Here is a 16064-nt window from a genome sequence, read left to right on the forward strand (position 1 = left end):
GATTGTCTTTAGTAAGATTTTGCCATTTCTGTAGATATTTATAGCTTCTGAGACCACAGTTCTTAGACATAAAATAAGCACCTGTGCCAGAGATGGCATGCCCAACTCTTTGGAACTTAAGCATTCATTTTATTATCGTTAATTTATTTATTTATTTTAGCTAAACCTTTGGGTCTCTTGGAGCCAAACTAATACCTAAAAGGGATGTGCCTTTGGGTTGGGAAACTGTGTAATGTTTTGCAGTGTACCTCATTGCACAGAAATTTTCTCGAGATTGGCAGGTCAATGTCAATCTAACCCATTCCATGACCAACTTAACGTAACATGGGTGTGTTAGGGGTGAGCACTCTAACACCTTTTAAATGCTGGACTCGTGTACATTTCTGTGGCTTTCTGGCTTCTGAGATGCCCATTAGCAATAGCCTCTCCTTCAGGTGCACATTAACATACCAGCATTATCACTGAGATGTTACTGTGGAATGGCCAATAGAAGGCCCTGTGTACACCAACAGCAGTTCCGATGGAACTGGGGGCTGGGGAAAGAACTGAAACAGCAGATCCCAAAGAAAGGGAACTGCAGGCTGATTCCAGACAAATGAGGAACTCCAGACTAAACTGCCAGCAGTTCCCAATGTGGAATCTAGGGACAGAACCAAAGGCTGAGGTTTTCCAATCAAATGGAAAACTGTGGACTGAACCAAAGGCTAGGGTGTTGGGTTCTGCATGGGACCATCTGCTCACTCATGCTGACCTGCCCTGTACTGCAAAGCCAGTTAGATCAGGAGCTTGACACAAAGAGAACAGAGCTCAGAACCAAGAAGAACTTACCCACAGCCCTCAGAAATGGTGAGAAAGACAGAACTCAGAAGAGTTTGCAGTTACTATGCCTCTGTTTCTCATTGTCCCTGAAGCCACTGGAAGTCTCCTTCGACTCCACCATTGCCACCAAGTCTGTTAAAAAACAAAATTCAACGGAGTAAATTTGAAGATCTAATTTGCTTAATTTCATGATTCATGAATCGGGCAGCATCCCATCTTAGCAGATAGAAAGGGGCTCTGAGGAGCTGTACAAAATGGAAAACTTTTATAGGCAGAAGGAGGCAGGGCAAGGAAGCTATTCTAGTGAAGAATGGACTGTTTCAGGCAAGGTCACCTTCCTTTGGGGAAAGGCAGGGGGCTTTCAGGCAGATTACCTCATTAATACTGACCAGATAATTCCAGATTGACTGATTAAAGGTCACATGCCTGGGAGAGGCTGAAACTGCAATTAGGTTGGGTATGAAGTCTTGGTTTGATGACTTGGGACTTAGCACACGCAACTCCGTTTTGGGCCTGTTGTTTCTTTTTTTGACATTTCAACTGTGTTTTCTCAGACTCATGGCACAGAAAGATTTCTGCCTACTTTACATGGCAAAATGTATATATCTGTCCTGTCTCTGTCACCTTTCCTTTCCCTTAAATTTGCACATGGCAAGGAAATCACGCAGATAAAGGGATTAAGATGCAATAACTTAGGTAAGGGGGGAGGCTTCAAAAGGATATGATCTGAGCTGGCTCCTATGATCTACATAAAAATAACATTCATCATGGTAGACTTGCATTTTAAAAAACACATAAAAAATAAATATTTGCTGCATATTTTATCTCCGAGGCCTGACAAAGTAACTGCAGCACTTTGTGTTCCCAAAATTTGACCATGCTAAGTTCTAGAAGCTTTTAAAAGATACCCAAGACATAAAGAGTTCACACCTGCACTTGGATTTCAACCAATGAAAACATTTAAAGAGAATTTCCAGAGCAATACATGAAGCACAAATGACGAAGCTTAATGCAGACCAGCACACGTATATGAAATTTCTTATTTTTAAGCCAGGGTAGTATGTTTTCTTAATTGAAGATAGAAAATTTTTAAAACACTGCATTTCTTCTCTGTGCTAGGCATGTGTACTATCTCATTTAACCTATTCAAACACACAGAGGGTAGGTATCTAAACAATACCTGCTTCTCTAGATGAGGGAGCTGAGGTTTGGAGAGGTAATTAATTTGTCAAGGGTTATCACAATACCAAGAGCTAGGGCCAGAGTCTCATCTGCTCTCTTAAACCCCACTCCAGACCACTTTGGACCACATCACAGCTACCTCACAGCGCAGAGTTTCTCATTTTAGATGCAGGGTGTTAAAGTCCTCCAAGGTAGAGAGGCTGCCTAATAGTGGATATAAAACCTGTTAGTATGACCGGCTCACTCTGGTCTAGACTGACCTTTCTGGTTTGGGGCACCAAAATATTGCATCCTGGGAAATCACTCAGTCTCTGAAAAAGAAAAATTTTGTGCACCAGTAAACCCCTCGGTTGCAGGCAAACTGGGACAGTTGGTCACCCTACCTGTAGTTTTCCCACATATGTAGGGGCAGAGTCAATCCTAACATCTGCTTCTTTAGCATCATTCTCCCATGTCCCCACCACAGCCTACATCTGATCCCCTAGGGCCTAGCTAAAGCTCAGAGCCAAAAATAGCCCCTAAACATAGTAGAAACTCAACATATATTGGCTGAATTTGTGTCCATGTTTGCCCAGCCTCCCAGTTCATGGACCATGGTGTTTTGCCTCTAGTCAATATTCATCAGTGTTTACTGAATCATATATAGATGAAATCAGTCTGTAAGAAACAGTAATGGCAATCTTAAAGAAATAAAGAAGGTTCTAAGCAAGGGAGAGCTCTGTCTCTACAACTTGATGATGGTAGAGGACTTGGGGGTCAATTGCACATTTATGATTATCACATCTCTCTCCGCTAGAAGATCAATTGGTGGAGCCACATTTCCTCTCCTGGGCAGCAGCCTCCCCAAATCACTGCTCGACTGCCAACACCAACTGGGCTTCCAAAGGAGCAAAGGTCAAGGTAGGTGCCCCAAAGACTGTTCTAGAAAACATTTCTCATGTCTCAGGCAATGTGCTAATAATTAGCCCATTTAATACTTGCAACAACATGACACCATTACTATTATTATTCCCATCCTGTGGATAAGTTGACTAAAGCTTCTAACGGGACTGAATCCAGAAGCCAAGCTCTTAGGCACAAGGACATAGTACGTTCCATGTTATCATACAGTTGATGTATATGCCATGCGTAATAATGTGGTACCTCACTGATTTCTGTTGTCTTTGGGGTGTCCAGATAATAACCAGAATAGTTATTTTCTGGTAACTGACAGATGTTAGGGAGTAAAAGATAATGTAAACAGATCTTTGTATATTTAAGGTGGATTAAGTTTGCTTGTTCTTTCTTCTGATTTTTGAAACTTTGTGCTTGGAATTTGTAGATCTGAACCTGTGCCAAACACTGTAAGCAGTGTTCCTATACCTGCATCTGCAAGTATTTGCAAACTTAAAAATGCTTCCCTTGAAAGGCCCTAAATATGCCCTTCTGAAAAAAAAAAAATCCCATGCAACGTCTTTGTCAAATGTCCCTCCTTTCTTTCCCTTGCCCTCCCTTTTCTCTCCTTTTGTGTGAATTGGATGTTCTTGTACCAATATACCTAATTGAGGGAATCAAGCAAAATGTAAATGTAGATGAAGCCATATTCCTTGACTACTTACTTCCTTAACTACTATAATTATAGAGAACATATTGGAATTAGCTGAATCCTACAGGAAATAATTCTTTAAACTTCTCTAATTTAACCTTAGAAATGCATAGAATCAAGAAATTTTAACACTAGAGAGAATCTTAGAAATAATCTAGTTTGGTGGTTTTCTACCTTTGGTCTACAGAGCCCTGGGAGCCTGATTAGCGAGTGACCAGCCAACAGGGTCCCAACAACATCAAGGAACAGTGACAGGTAACGGTCAAATAGGGGCTCCTGCTCGTCTTCAATGAGCACTGATGGCATATGTTGTGAGCTGACCCACCCAGCATGTATTGCAACCCCTTTCTAGCTGACCTCCTGTCCTGCACAGTGCCTGGGTTCAGTCAAGCAACACACAGGTACAAGTGAGCTACATGAAAAGGCAGCCATAGGCTGGGGGCTCAGATCTTCTGGCAAGGACAATGGCAGCATCATTAGGCAGAGCTGTGTAGAGTTTCTGGATTCCAGTCTATAGTGTGGTAGGTATCAAGTGATGGGCAATGACAATGTGGCTTCCACCAGAATAGGGGCATGGTGGAAAATTCTCTAGCTGCTTTGTTCCTGGACGGGCAATATGCATGCCCAGCTGTCCAGCCTTCCAGAGACTCTGTGTGCTAACCTGTACCTTTTATTAAGCTCTTCCTACCTGAACTGCCTACAGTAGATTTGGTGGTTGCAACCAAAAACCCAGACAAATTTGCTTTTATGTCTTGATGTAGTGTTTCCTTATGATTTTATTTAACCAAAGAATTCTGAGAGGAAGAAAATGTGACAACTACAGATTCTATCAGCTGCCTATCAGTTCTGATTCTATCAGTCCTTTTATATACAAAGAACTTGGGGTTCAGAGAAGTGAAGCTATTAGTGGTAAAGCTGAGTTTAGAATCCAATTCTCATGATAGGCTCACCAAGTGATGTTCCAGAAAGTGACCTTGGCAAACCAGATCCCATTCAATTGCCCAGTCCTTAAGAATCACCTAGGTGGTCTTTGTCTGGCCCTTCCTGCACACTTTTTAAAAAGCTCCAGTTTTACAAATGAAAATATTGTTTCCTTTTACATTTCAAAAGTTTTCAAATGTCCTGCTGTAGACTATCAAATCTTATTATTTTGTGACTGTCTCCATTATTCTAATAAAATGTGATTAGTATTCCTCAGATTTCTCCTTTCCAAAAGTATTAAGATATTTGGGAACAGTTCCTAGAATGTTACATCAATCTTTTTTTTTTTTTAACTAAAAAAAATTTTCCCAAAAGGTGTATCTGTGTCAATATGACCAAAGTGGTGCAGGTCTTTCAGATTATAGTACTGTATCACAGACGGAATCTGAGATTATATACCATATCATAGCTAAGAGCATGAGTTCTGGTATCTGGGGCATGTTATCTACCCTCGTTAAGATCTCAATTATCCTATCTGAAAAAAACAAGAGTGATAATCATACCTACCCATCTCATGGGATTGTTGTAAGAACTACATGGAATCCATGCAAAAATTGCACCATGCCTAGCACATAATATATGCTTAATAAGAGTTAGCTGCTATATTTTTCTTCTTCTCCTTCTTCTCCTCCTCCCTCCTCTTCTCCTTATTAAAACAAAATCTTAACTATGATAGGGAAAATTCCAGAGAAAATTGCTCCTGTCTTCCAATCCCAAACTCCTTTCAGATTTCAAAAGGAACTGCCCCAGAGGGCATTTAGTTATTTGTCCCAGCGTCTGCTGGTACCTTTTTTTCTGCCCAGGAATGAGGGGGGAGGGAGCAGGAGCAGCTGGCCGACACACTCTACATTAGATACCACCCACATCATGCAGGCTGTCACAGTCTGTGGAAACCTCATGCTGGAAGCCCATCTCTCAGAGAACCTTCCATTTTCCCGGCATCATGAAGAAAATGGCTGACATATTCCAGAGTTTGCAAAGTGCTTCGCTGAAGAGTTTGACTTGATCCAAAAAAACACCTTCTGAGGAGGCAGGCTGGACAGATGTCTTTACTCTCTGACTTTTCAGGGTGCACATTTAAGCTGGCAGATGGCACACTGGGAGGTACATGGCTGGTCACTGGCACATTTATATCTTCTGTCTTTAGTCCAGGACTCTTTAGAGATTTATATACAAGTAACACTTGAATAATATATTTGAATAGCCAATTCTAAACCAATTTATAAATCATAGGTTGTACATTTCAAAACCAAACAGACCAGTAATCTAAGTGTGTGAGTCAAGTCTGCTGTAAGGCAATAGGCAGGGTGGTTTCTGAGAGCATCTAAAATTCCCTACCTCCCTGAAAACATTCACCTTCAAGAGTCGTTAATGTGCAGGCTTACTGTCACTCTTACACACTGCTGCTGGGAATAAAAAATGGTACCACCGCTTTGGAAAACAGTTTGGCACTTCTTAAAAAGCAAAAAAAACCCCCAAAAAACCCCACCTACCATATGATGTAGTCATTTCATGCTTGGGGATTTACCCAGGAGAAATAAAAGCATACATCCAGATAAAGACTTGAACACAAATACTCAGAGTAGTGTTATATGTAATAGGCAAAAACTGGAAACAATTTAAATGTCCATCAACAGGTGAATGAATAAACATATTGTGGTATATCCACAATGGAGTTCTACTCAGCAGCAAATAACAAACTATTAAAACACACAACAACATGGAAGGACCTCATAATAATTATGCTGAGTGAAAGAAATTCTAGAAAGTACAAATTAATCTAGAGAAAGCAGGTGAGTTTACTGAACCTAGGGATGGGCAGCAAGGAGGAGGGCACAGAGGGTAGGAAGGAATAGAATACAAGAAAGCACAAAGAACCCTTGGAGGGTGATGAATTTTTTCATTATCTTGATTGTGATGATGGTTTCATGGGTGTATACAGAGGTCAAAATTTGACACTATAAATATGTGCAATTTATTATATGGCAATTGTATCAGTTTGCTAGGGCTGCTATAACAAAGTATTGATACCACAAACTGAGTGGTTTAAACAACAGAAATTTATTTTTCCATAGTTCTGAAAGCTAGAAGTTCATGATCACGGTGTAGGTAGGGCTGGTTCCTTCTGAGGGCTGCGAGGGGGAATCTGTTTTGTGACTTTCCGCTACCTTCTGGTGGTTTGCTGACAAACACTGGTGTTCCTTGGCTTGTAGAAGCATTACCCTGATCTCTGCCTTTGTTTTCACTTAGTGCTCTCCCCATGTGCATGTATGTCCAAATTTCCCCATTTTATAAGGACTCAGTCATTTTGGATTAGGGGCCCACCCTACTCCAGAATGACTAATCTTAACTAATTACATCTGCAATGACCTTATTTCCAAATAAAGTCACACTCTGAGGTCCTGGAGGTTAGAACTTCAACATATGAATTTGTGGAGACACAATTCAACTCATACTAGCAATTATAGCTAAATAAAACTGTTTAGAAAAAAACAAAAAACCTACCAAACCAGTTAAACTCAAATTCAACCATCAATTTTATGTAAGAGTCGAACTCTTCCCCTTTTTTTCCTAAAATTGTCACCTTTTTAAGTGTGAACATGGTACTCATGCTCTCTCGCTCTCTCTCTCTCTCTCTCTCTCTCTCTCTAGTTTAGACTACTCCATGTTGTGGGGTGATTCAGTTCTCTTATCCTTTTTTTTTCTCCCCTCACTTTTAACTCATGAAATTTCTCAGGAACCTTCTTTCTTGGAATGTGCTGAGACATCATGTGGCCTTTACCCGGTGAGAAGACATCATTTCTACATCAAAACCACCCCATTTTTCTCTCATTAGTTCCAAATACTTTAACTGGTACTGCTTGGCATGAACGTGATCATAAACACAAACATAAACACAAACACTGGCACTAGATGGCATTTTTCTTCATTCAATTATAAGGATGCTATTCAAATGATTCAGAATATTCTTATATTAATTTTTCAGATTATTATTGAAATTCAAACAAATAAAATTTTCTTACAGGTATTTTGTTACCTAGCAGACTCCTGAGGGTATATCCACAAAATCTTAGGGCGCCTGAGGATCCCAGTTAAATTTATACTACTGCTAGAGAAAGATTCCTGACCTAAAAATCAAAGAATGAGATTTTAGGTTTAGTGCTCCTATTAACCAGCAGTGTGACCTTGGATAAGGGTTTAAATCCACCCAAACTTCTCAGATGCTCTTGAGGTACATGGAAATGTTAGATTCTTGAGACTTGAGTTTGCTCATCTGTGAAATGAAAGGGCTGAGCCAGATTATCTCTAAGGTTCTTTTCAGCCCTCAAATCCTATGGTACTTGCTGAACTGAATTGCAATACAGCCTCGTTTCTAACGACACGCCTAAGTCACCGCTTACATATCGCACATCTCTCTGTGTTTTTTTCTTCTCCCAAAGTCACAAAACTCAAAAACCAAGTCCCTTTTCCAAAAGACTGTGTACAGTGCAAGGTTTGGGCAGTATACAGACTCAAGGGTACAATGTGAGTCAAACTTCAGAGAAATAAGGATTTCATTAGATGATCGGTCTGGTAGGAGAGTAGTTAGTTATCCATGAAAATGGAATATAGGCAATGTTTTACTCAGAAGAGACTGTTAACATGCTCAGAGATATAAAGTGTGAACGTCTCTGTTATAAAATGGAGTGCAGTCAAAAATGCAGACAAACTGGACAGAGGAAGGTGTTGGATGAAATGTAGGGAAATTCTGTGAGCTTCCGTGTTTCTGCAGGATGTGTATAAACCATTTGTGTCTACTCTGCCTGACAATCTTTCTCTTATAGCCTGGTAGGCCCCTAGGACTAAAAGTAAATGTGGATATTAAATTTATGGTAATAGGGGCACTGAATTCCAGTGCAGTAGTCTCTAAGCATTTTCTTACGAGGAAATATTCTGAACTTCTTTAAAGTTTTATGGTTACTGAAAGAAAAAGGATGTCAATGAAAGAAGGAGTTCAAGCTGCTATTGGGGCAGCTGACAGTCACCTCTCCGTGCTTTAAGTTCTCTGGGAATTTCGGGAAGGCAATATGGTGAGGGTAATCAGGTTAGCCATCCACCAAGAACAGTTTTAAGAGGAAGTGAGAGGAGAATATAGCCAATATTTTATAATAACTATAAATGGAGTATAACCTTTAAAAATAGTGAAACACTATCTTGTCCATCTGTAATGTATACTATTATACATCAACTATACTTCAATTTTAAAGTTTTATAATAATTTTAAAAAGGAAGTAAGAATTGGAAAGCCCTGTCTAGCAGCTGTTCTATGTGTGTTTTATTTGCTGTAATTATGGCCTCTTCCGTGCTGTATGACCCTGAGTCCGTCATGTCCTCGCTCTCTTACCTTGTCAAACTCGTTATGAGGACTAAGCAAGATGAGAACCAACAGTAAGAGAGATTGCTGTATTTCTAATATACGTTGCTATATATTTAATACAGATCGCTGTGTGTTGCAAACTTTCCTCTGCTCTTAGGCACACACCTCATCTACCTTTGCCAGTTTCCCTTGCTATTCGGTGTAGCTATGTATCTGAGTTCTTGCCAACAGAATGTAGGTGGAGGTGATGTGAGCCATTTCTTAGCCTGGCCCATCAAATTTTCCCGTGTGGTCCTTTCTTCTGTCTTTCTTTCCCCATCCTCTGTGTGAATGGGAAGGAGTCTACAGAAATAGAGGAAGAAGAATCAAAAGATGGAAGCAGCCTACACCCTGAATGACCATGTGGAGGCCACCCAGCCAGGAACACACTCTGTTACACAAGTGTGAAATAAACTTGCCTTATTTAAGCTCCTGGGGTTCTTTATTTGTTCCAGCAGCTAGCATTATATTTACTAATATATTAATATTTAGTGAATGCTTGCTATATGTTAGGCACATAAACATCTCTTTAATCCTCACAAACCGCATGATATAGATGCAGTTACAAAGAGGACTTAAATAACTTGTTCAAATCCATACAGGTTGTGCTGGAATATAAACCTTAGTAACATGAATAAAGAGCTCTAGCTTGTAACTATTATAGTATATTGCCTCTTTCAATATAAGAAACATTACTAAGTGTATTACCTGGCACAGAGTAAGTACTTAATTTATGTTAATTTATGTTAGCTATTATTATACAGGCAAAAGAGAAATCAGAATGGAGAGCAAATAATTGAAAACAAACATATCAACTAAAATCTTTATAACATAGAAGCAAAAAACCTAAATAATCCTTTATTTTTCAGTAAGGCCTGGCTGTCTAAAAATAAATAGTAATGAAAACAGAAAAAATTGAATATGTTAAATTGATGATCCAAGCTATAGTTCATGTATCCATAGTTCAATAACCAAAATGGGCATTTCTAATGAGTATGTTTACTATAACATATGTTTTAGCAAATAATTGATAAAGGCCTTATTTCTCACCAACAGAAGACTGGTGGAATTATACAGCCATAAAGCATTATAGTTTTAAAGACTTTTTAATAATATGAAGAAAATGCTCATGATATAATGTGTTCTAATTATATAGAGACATTAATTTATTAATTGATTCAATTCATCCATTCAAAAAATGTTTACTGAGTACTGATTACATGCTGGGTGCTGGGCTAGGAGACGGCCATCTGGTCTCTGCCTTCAAACAGTATATAGTGTAGCTTCTTAGTGTAGGCTTCGTCAACAGACTGGCACAGTCCCTTTCTAGGGCTTAGTTTTCTTATGTGTAAAATAAGGAGGTTGGCTTAGATGATTGTCAAGGGCTACGTATGCAGCAATTAAATTAAGTGGAAATGGGATTCTTGATCCAGTCAGGCATAAGGACATTATTTGGTGTATGTGCAAGGTTATAACACAACTAAAATTGCGAAAGTACCATAAACCTATCAATGTGAGTTATTTAGAACAATGAATCACCTTGGTTTGATCCAGACTAAGGGGTTTCTGAGATGTGAAACTTTTAGGACTAAAACCTGCAAAGTCCTAGGCAAACCGAGATGGTTGGTCACCTTAATTTCATGTCAAATTATTAACTTAAATGCTAAAATAATTTTAATTAATAATAATCAAATTATTTTGCTAATAACGATTAATACTTAATAATTATAGAAACCTTAATGAATACCTTTTTTGTATTGGAATGATTTCATATGCAGTACAAAACTGAAAGAACAGGAAATATGAATATGTAGTAAAGTCATTCAACTGTCAAAAATTTTTAGAGAAGTACACATTTCGTGTGAGGGTTAACAATGATCACAACAATCACATAATTATGAGTTTTACAGTCATCATCCTCTGAAAGCTTGGTGATGATTACAGTTTTGAAACTATAATCTTAATTCAGAGGCTGTAAAGGACACTCTATTAATATTTCAATTAGAGAGAGACATTTTCTTTATTATTATTATTATTTTTATTGAAGTATAGTTGACTTACAATGTTGTGTTAATTTCTGCTGCACAGAAAAGTGATTCAGTTATACATATACATACATACTTTTTAATATTCTTTTCCATTATGGTTTATCACAGGATATTGAATATAGCTCCCTGTGTTATACAGTAGGACCTTGTTGTTTATCCATTCTAAACATACTAGTTTGCACCTGCTAACCCCAAACTCCCACTCCATTCCTCCCCCCTGCAACCCTTGGCAACCATAAGTCTGTTCCCTATATCTGTGAGTCTGTTTCCGTTTTGTAGATAAGTTCATCTGTGTCATATTTTAGATTCCACATGTACATGGTATCATATGGTATTTGTCTTTCTCTTTCTGACTTACTTCACTTACTATGATAATCTCTTAATCTCCAGGTCCATCCATGTTGCTGCAAATGGCATTATTTCATTATTTTTTATGGCTGAGTAGTATTCCATTGTATATATGTACCACATCTTCTTTATCCATTCATCTGTCAATAGAGATTTAGGTTGTTTCCATGTCTTGGCTATTGTGAATAGTGCTACTATGAACATAGGAATGCATGTAACTTTTTGAATTATTGTTTTGTCCAGATATATGTCCAGGAGTGGGATTGCTGGATCATATGACAACTCTATTTTTAGTTTTCTGAGGAACCTCCAAACTGTTTTCCATAGTGGCTGTTCCAGCTTACATTCCCACCAACAGCGTAGGAGGGTTCCCTTTTCTCCACATCCTCTCCAGCATTTGTTATTTGTAGACTTTTTAATGATGGCCATTCTGACTGGTGTGAGGTGATACCTCATTTGATTTGTACTTCTCTAATAATTAGCGATGTTGAACATCTTTTCATGTGCCTATTGGCCATCTCCATGTCTTCTTTGGAAATATGTCTAAGTCTTCTGCCCATTTTTCAATCGGGTTGTTTGTTTTTTTGTTGTTAAGTTGTATGAGATGTTTATATATTTTAGAAATTAAGCCCTTAGAGAGGGATATATTTTCAACTTTTAAAAGTTGTGGCTTAAAACGGCATATTATAATTTTGTTCTTAAAATACAGATGTCCTTTTAAAGATTATTCTAAGATGATCACCTTCTAAAGTTTCACCTTTCTTTCTTCCCTCATTTACCACATAGACCAGTACAATTAGGCTAAAACCAATTATAATGTTTCTTCAAAGTGAAGCTGAAGAAGCTCAACGGGATAGTGAGGGAACCCAAAGGGATTTGTAGTGTCTCAACAAGGCCAACTCCAGGGGCAAGAACTCCTCCCTACATCAACAGTAAGACCTGGCTCCCTTGGGAACTCTGGGGCCCTTCTATCCACTTCCATTCTCCTCCAAAGCCTCCAAGGTTTTCCAATATGTAAGAAATAAATCAATATTTACTAATAAATTTAGGACCCCAGAACTGGGTGAGCTCACTAGGAGTAATTCAGATAGATTTGAGGATTCTACAAAAGAAACAAATGAGTTTGGTTTAGTTATCCCTGTCTGTTGACTGAGTGTTTCCTCTTCATTCATCCCAGTGACAAGGGGCTTTTAAGTGTCAGTTGATAAAACAATCCTGAAACCAATTTGCAGAGTTACAAAATGGCAGCTCCTAAAATTTGGACCCATAAACCATTTAGGCAATTCATCAAATTTCCAATGACTGAAACAAACTTCAGATTTCTTTATAAATGCTCTGCCTACATTTGTCCTCCTCTGTCCCACAGCAATCTTTCCAACACACAGCAATCCTCATCCTCCTCCACAACCAGGCCCCCACCTCCCCAACTCTGGCACGTACATTTCTGCCTAATGATAATGCTCCTTCTGTCAGGAGCCAAATATATGCCATGGTCAAGGGGAAACAGGCAGAGCTTCCGTTCTCACCCTTGCCTTGGGGAAGAAGGAAATTAGTTTAAATAAATGATATGGTGATTTAAAAAGAAATGAACAGTGGAGAGACAGAGTCTGTTTCTCTCATTGGAGCTGCTAGTGCTTTTAAAATATTCTGTCACCTGTGTCGGTTCTGTGAAATAATCATCCCACCTGTCTGACCTGATGTCTTGCTTTAGTCCTCACTACCTGGCTAATAATGCCGAGTGCTTCCATGTGTTGAATGCTTACTGTATACCAAGACCTGCACCAAGTATTTTACAGGCTTACTCTTACTTAACCAGCACAACCCTCTGGGATAGATACTGCTATTAACCCTACTTTATAGCCAAGGAAACCAAGGCTTAAAGAGGTAAAGTGACTTACCCCAGAGGGACACAGTTCATAAATTGCAGTGCTGGGATTTAAAGCAGTGTCAGCCTGGTTTCAAAGTTCATACCTTAGAGTCTGACTCAGTTTCTTCTTAGCTGGGCTTAAAAACCATTCTCATGAAGTCTCTTCCAAAACCTGGAGGCTGTTAGATATCTTGCCCCCTAGGAAGAGTAACTGCAAACCACCAAGAATTGCTTCAACTGCTCCCCAGGGCCTACCTCTGTAAAGCCCCACTGTGCAAGGTACAGAATTGTTTCCCCTCCTCTCCCAGAAAAACCTAAAGGAGACTCCCTAAGAACCCTGTGTTCTGTCTTTCCCTGATCATTCAAGTTCTGTGTTTCTACCAGAGGCCCACCTTCCTTCAGACAAACTCCAAGCTACATGTAATCAGCATGAGAAAGGGAGGAAGAGACAAAAGTATGGCTCTTGAGAAAGGTTCTAGACAAGTTGCTTTGAAAGTTTTAAAATCTTCTTTTATAGGTAGCACCCTCCCACTCTAGTTGCAATGGGCCGTTTCCTATAGTTGTCCTTCTACCCTTCACTTACCTTCTTCCCTAAATCCTAATATCTTCTTTCCCTAGAGCCTTCTAAGGCACACTGTGACCCACTGGTATTTATATGACAGTTTCAGGATAATATAGAGTAAATGGACATATGAGAGCATCAAATATTTATCAGACATCTATGAAAGACACCAAGAAATGCTATAAGAATCAAGATATAAGATTATTGTTGTTAAACTTCTACTATGTTTTCAAGGAATTCAAAAGATGATTCTACAATAATGAATGTATCCGTCCTAATTCCCCAGAAGTTCTAAGCTTGGACATCATGAGGAAATGTCACCACATTCTCTTGCGTGAAGTTGCTTGGCACTGAGGGGTTAATAATGCTCTAGCTTAAATCAGATCCCCCAATAACAAGAACCAAGGGCTTCTCTGGAGTCTGGCTCTAAGCTGGCCACTTGGAAGATGAAACTCAGGTTCATGAGCAGTTTCCAAAAACCCATTTCCACCTTGCTCTCTGACACCCCCCTCTCCAAACAGACTATATATATTCTCAATCCTCCGCTTATTTGAACACAACTTTCACACCTAACAAATCAGAAAGCTGTAATTACAAAGTTTCAGAAACGTTTTCTGAAAGCCTCCCTAAATAAGAAGCTGCTTCGCCGTTCATTTAAGTGTCATAATACTCTCTTTCCGCAGCAAGGGCTCAGACCAGTTCCGCGTGCACGTACACCCAGGCATGTATACCCAGGCATGTACACACAGCACAAGGAATCGCCATTCATTTTAGGAGGAAGGGTCAGATTTCATACTGAGACTTGGTTCTCTCGGGTTGAATTTTATCTGCTTCTCAGTCCCTGGAGCCCAAGTTCTACGTTGCACAGAGATCTGGCACCGTTGTGCCTAGTTGGCCTGCTACCGTGGGCTTTCTTTTTTTTTTTTTCTGGTGTGTCTTTTGCTAAGAAACGGCAATGTGTTTTGCCTGCCTAACCCAGCCGCAGCCTGTCGTCCCCTAGACAAAAAGCGGCAGCCCGCTGCTGCCTGTAGCGGCCGCGGCGGCGACGCAGGGAGGCCGGGCCACCTGAGACCCGCGGCGCTACGCCTTTGTTGGGCCGGCTACAGATGGTGCCCCAGCACTGGGTTGAGCCGGGGACGGGCGTGGGGGGCCGGAGGACCGGAGGGGGAGGCCGGGAAGGGGGTCGGACGGGAGGGGAGGAGACCGTGGAGCAGCCAATCGGAGTGCAGCCCATCAGCTGACCGCTTTTGCTTACACCAGGTGCACGCCGGCTGCGGGGAGCACAAAGCCGGGCGCACCGAGGGCGCCGGCAGCAAGCCGGTGAGCTAGGCGAGGCCAGTGCGTCCGCGCCTGCAGCGCCCTCCGGGCGGGGAGAGGGGCCGCCGGCGTCAGCCCGGGCAGCGGCATCCGCGCGGTGGCGTCCCTAGGCGCCCCGGACGCCGTCCTCCGGACCAGGACGCTGTCCTCCGGACCAGGACGCTCGCTGCCCCGCCCTCTGCACCCCACTTCTGCCCTTTTCCCTAATCCTGACTGCCCCTGCCCCGGCCCCCGAGAGCCGGATTGAGCCCAGGCCCGCGCAGCAGCTGTTGCTCGTGTGGCTGCCTCGCCTCCCGTCTTGGTGTTCTGCCGGGAGCCCCCCAAGGAGCCAGTGCCTGTGGGTTGGGAGGGAGGCGCCGCTCAGCCGGTCCTCCTCCTCCTCCTCTTCCTCCTGCTGCCGCCGCCGGTGCCTGGTCCGTGCGCACCCCGACACCCCCGCCAGCCGGGCCTCGGGGTAAGTGCGCTCGCCTAGCCGGGCAGCGGCGGGAGATGTGGGCGGCAGCGAGGGGAAGTCGAGGTAAACTTGGCGGCGTGGCGGGCCCGAGAAGGGTCTGGGGAACCTGGGACAAGATCGCGGGCCTAAGGGGTACGAGGGGGCGCGGCTCATGAAACTGGGGAAAATGACGAAGTCGGGGAAACCAGAATCTAGTGACCTCCTTACTGAAAAAAATCACTGGGGTCGGGGAGAACGATACTTCGGAAGGAAGGCCGAACAGAAGCGAGCAAAAGGCATTGACAGGAGGCGAGCCCGCTAGATTTCAGGGACCGACGCGGGGGAGGGTGATGCCCGGGTATCCGGAGGAAGGAGGGCTGCTGGAATGTGAACTGGGGAAGGCAGCCGGAGCCGGAGAAGAGCGCGAAAGGGGGGCCCGGGGAGTTGGAAAGAGGACTAAGAGAAGGGGAAAGAAGGTGGCAGGCTGTGGTAAGAGAAAAGAGGAAGGATGTTTTGGCGGTGGCCT

At 41.6% G+C, this 16064-nt stretch overlaps 1 protein-coding gene and 1 long non-coding RNA gene across 5 annotated transcripts in view; one reads left to right on the forward strand and one right to left on the reverse strand.

Moving 5' to 3' along the window:
- LOC309637551 overlaps positions 1 to 16064 on the reverse strand; it is an 864945-nt gene that overhangs the window by 461781 nt on the left and 387100 nt on the right. Inside the window, exon 6 of the long non-coding RNA XR_014250634.1 lies at positions 829 to 951. This is a non-coding gene — a long non-coding RNA (uncharacterized lncRNA). The remainder of the gene's footprint in view (positions 1 to 828; positions 952 to 16064) is intronic.
- Positions 15047 to 16064, forward strand: part of LRRN1 (leucine rich repeat neuronal 1) — a 40011-nt gene continuing 38993 nt past the window's right edge. For 2 of the 4 annotated variants that reach the window (XM_082412235.1, XM_082412233.1), the window contains exon 1: positions 15047 to 15559. The gene's annotated coding sequence lies outside the window, so the exon portion shown is untranslated. Of the gene's footprint in view, positions 15623 to 15894; positions 16028 to 16064 lie in introns of those variants that run through there. The other 2 variants (XM_082412234.1, XM_082412236.1) reach the window with 2 other exon arrangements.

This window comes from Balaenoptera physalus (genome assembly GCF_965194825.1).
Source record: "Balaenoptera physalus genome assembly, chromosome: 11".
In the NCBI taxonomy this organism is placed as follows: domain Eukaryota; kingdom Metazoa; phylum Chordata; class Mammalia; order Artiodactyla; family Balaenopteridae; genus Balaenoptera; species Balaenoptera physalus.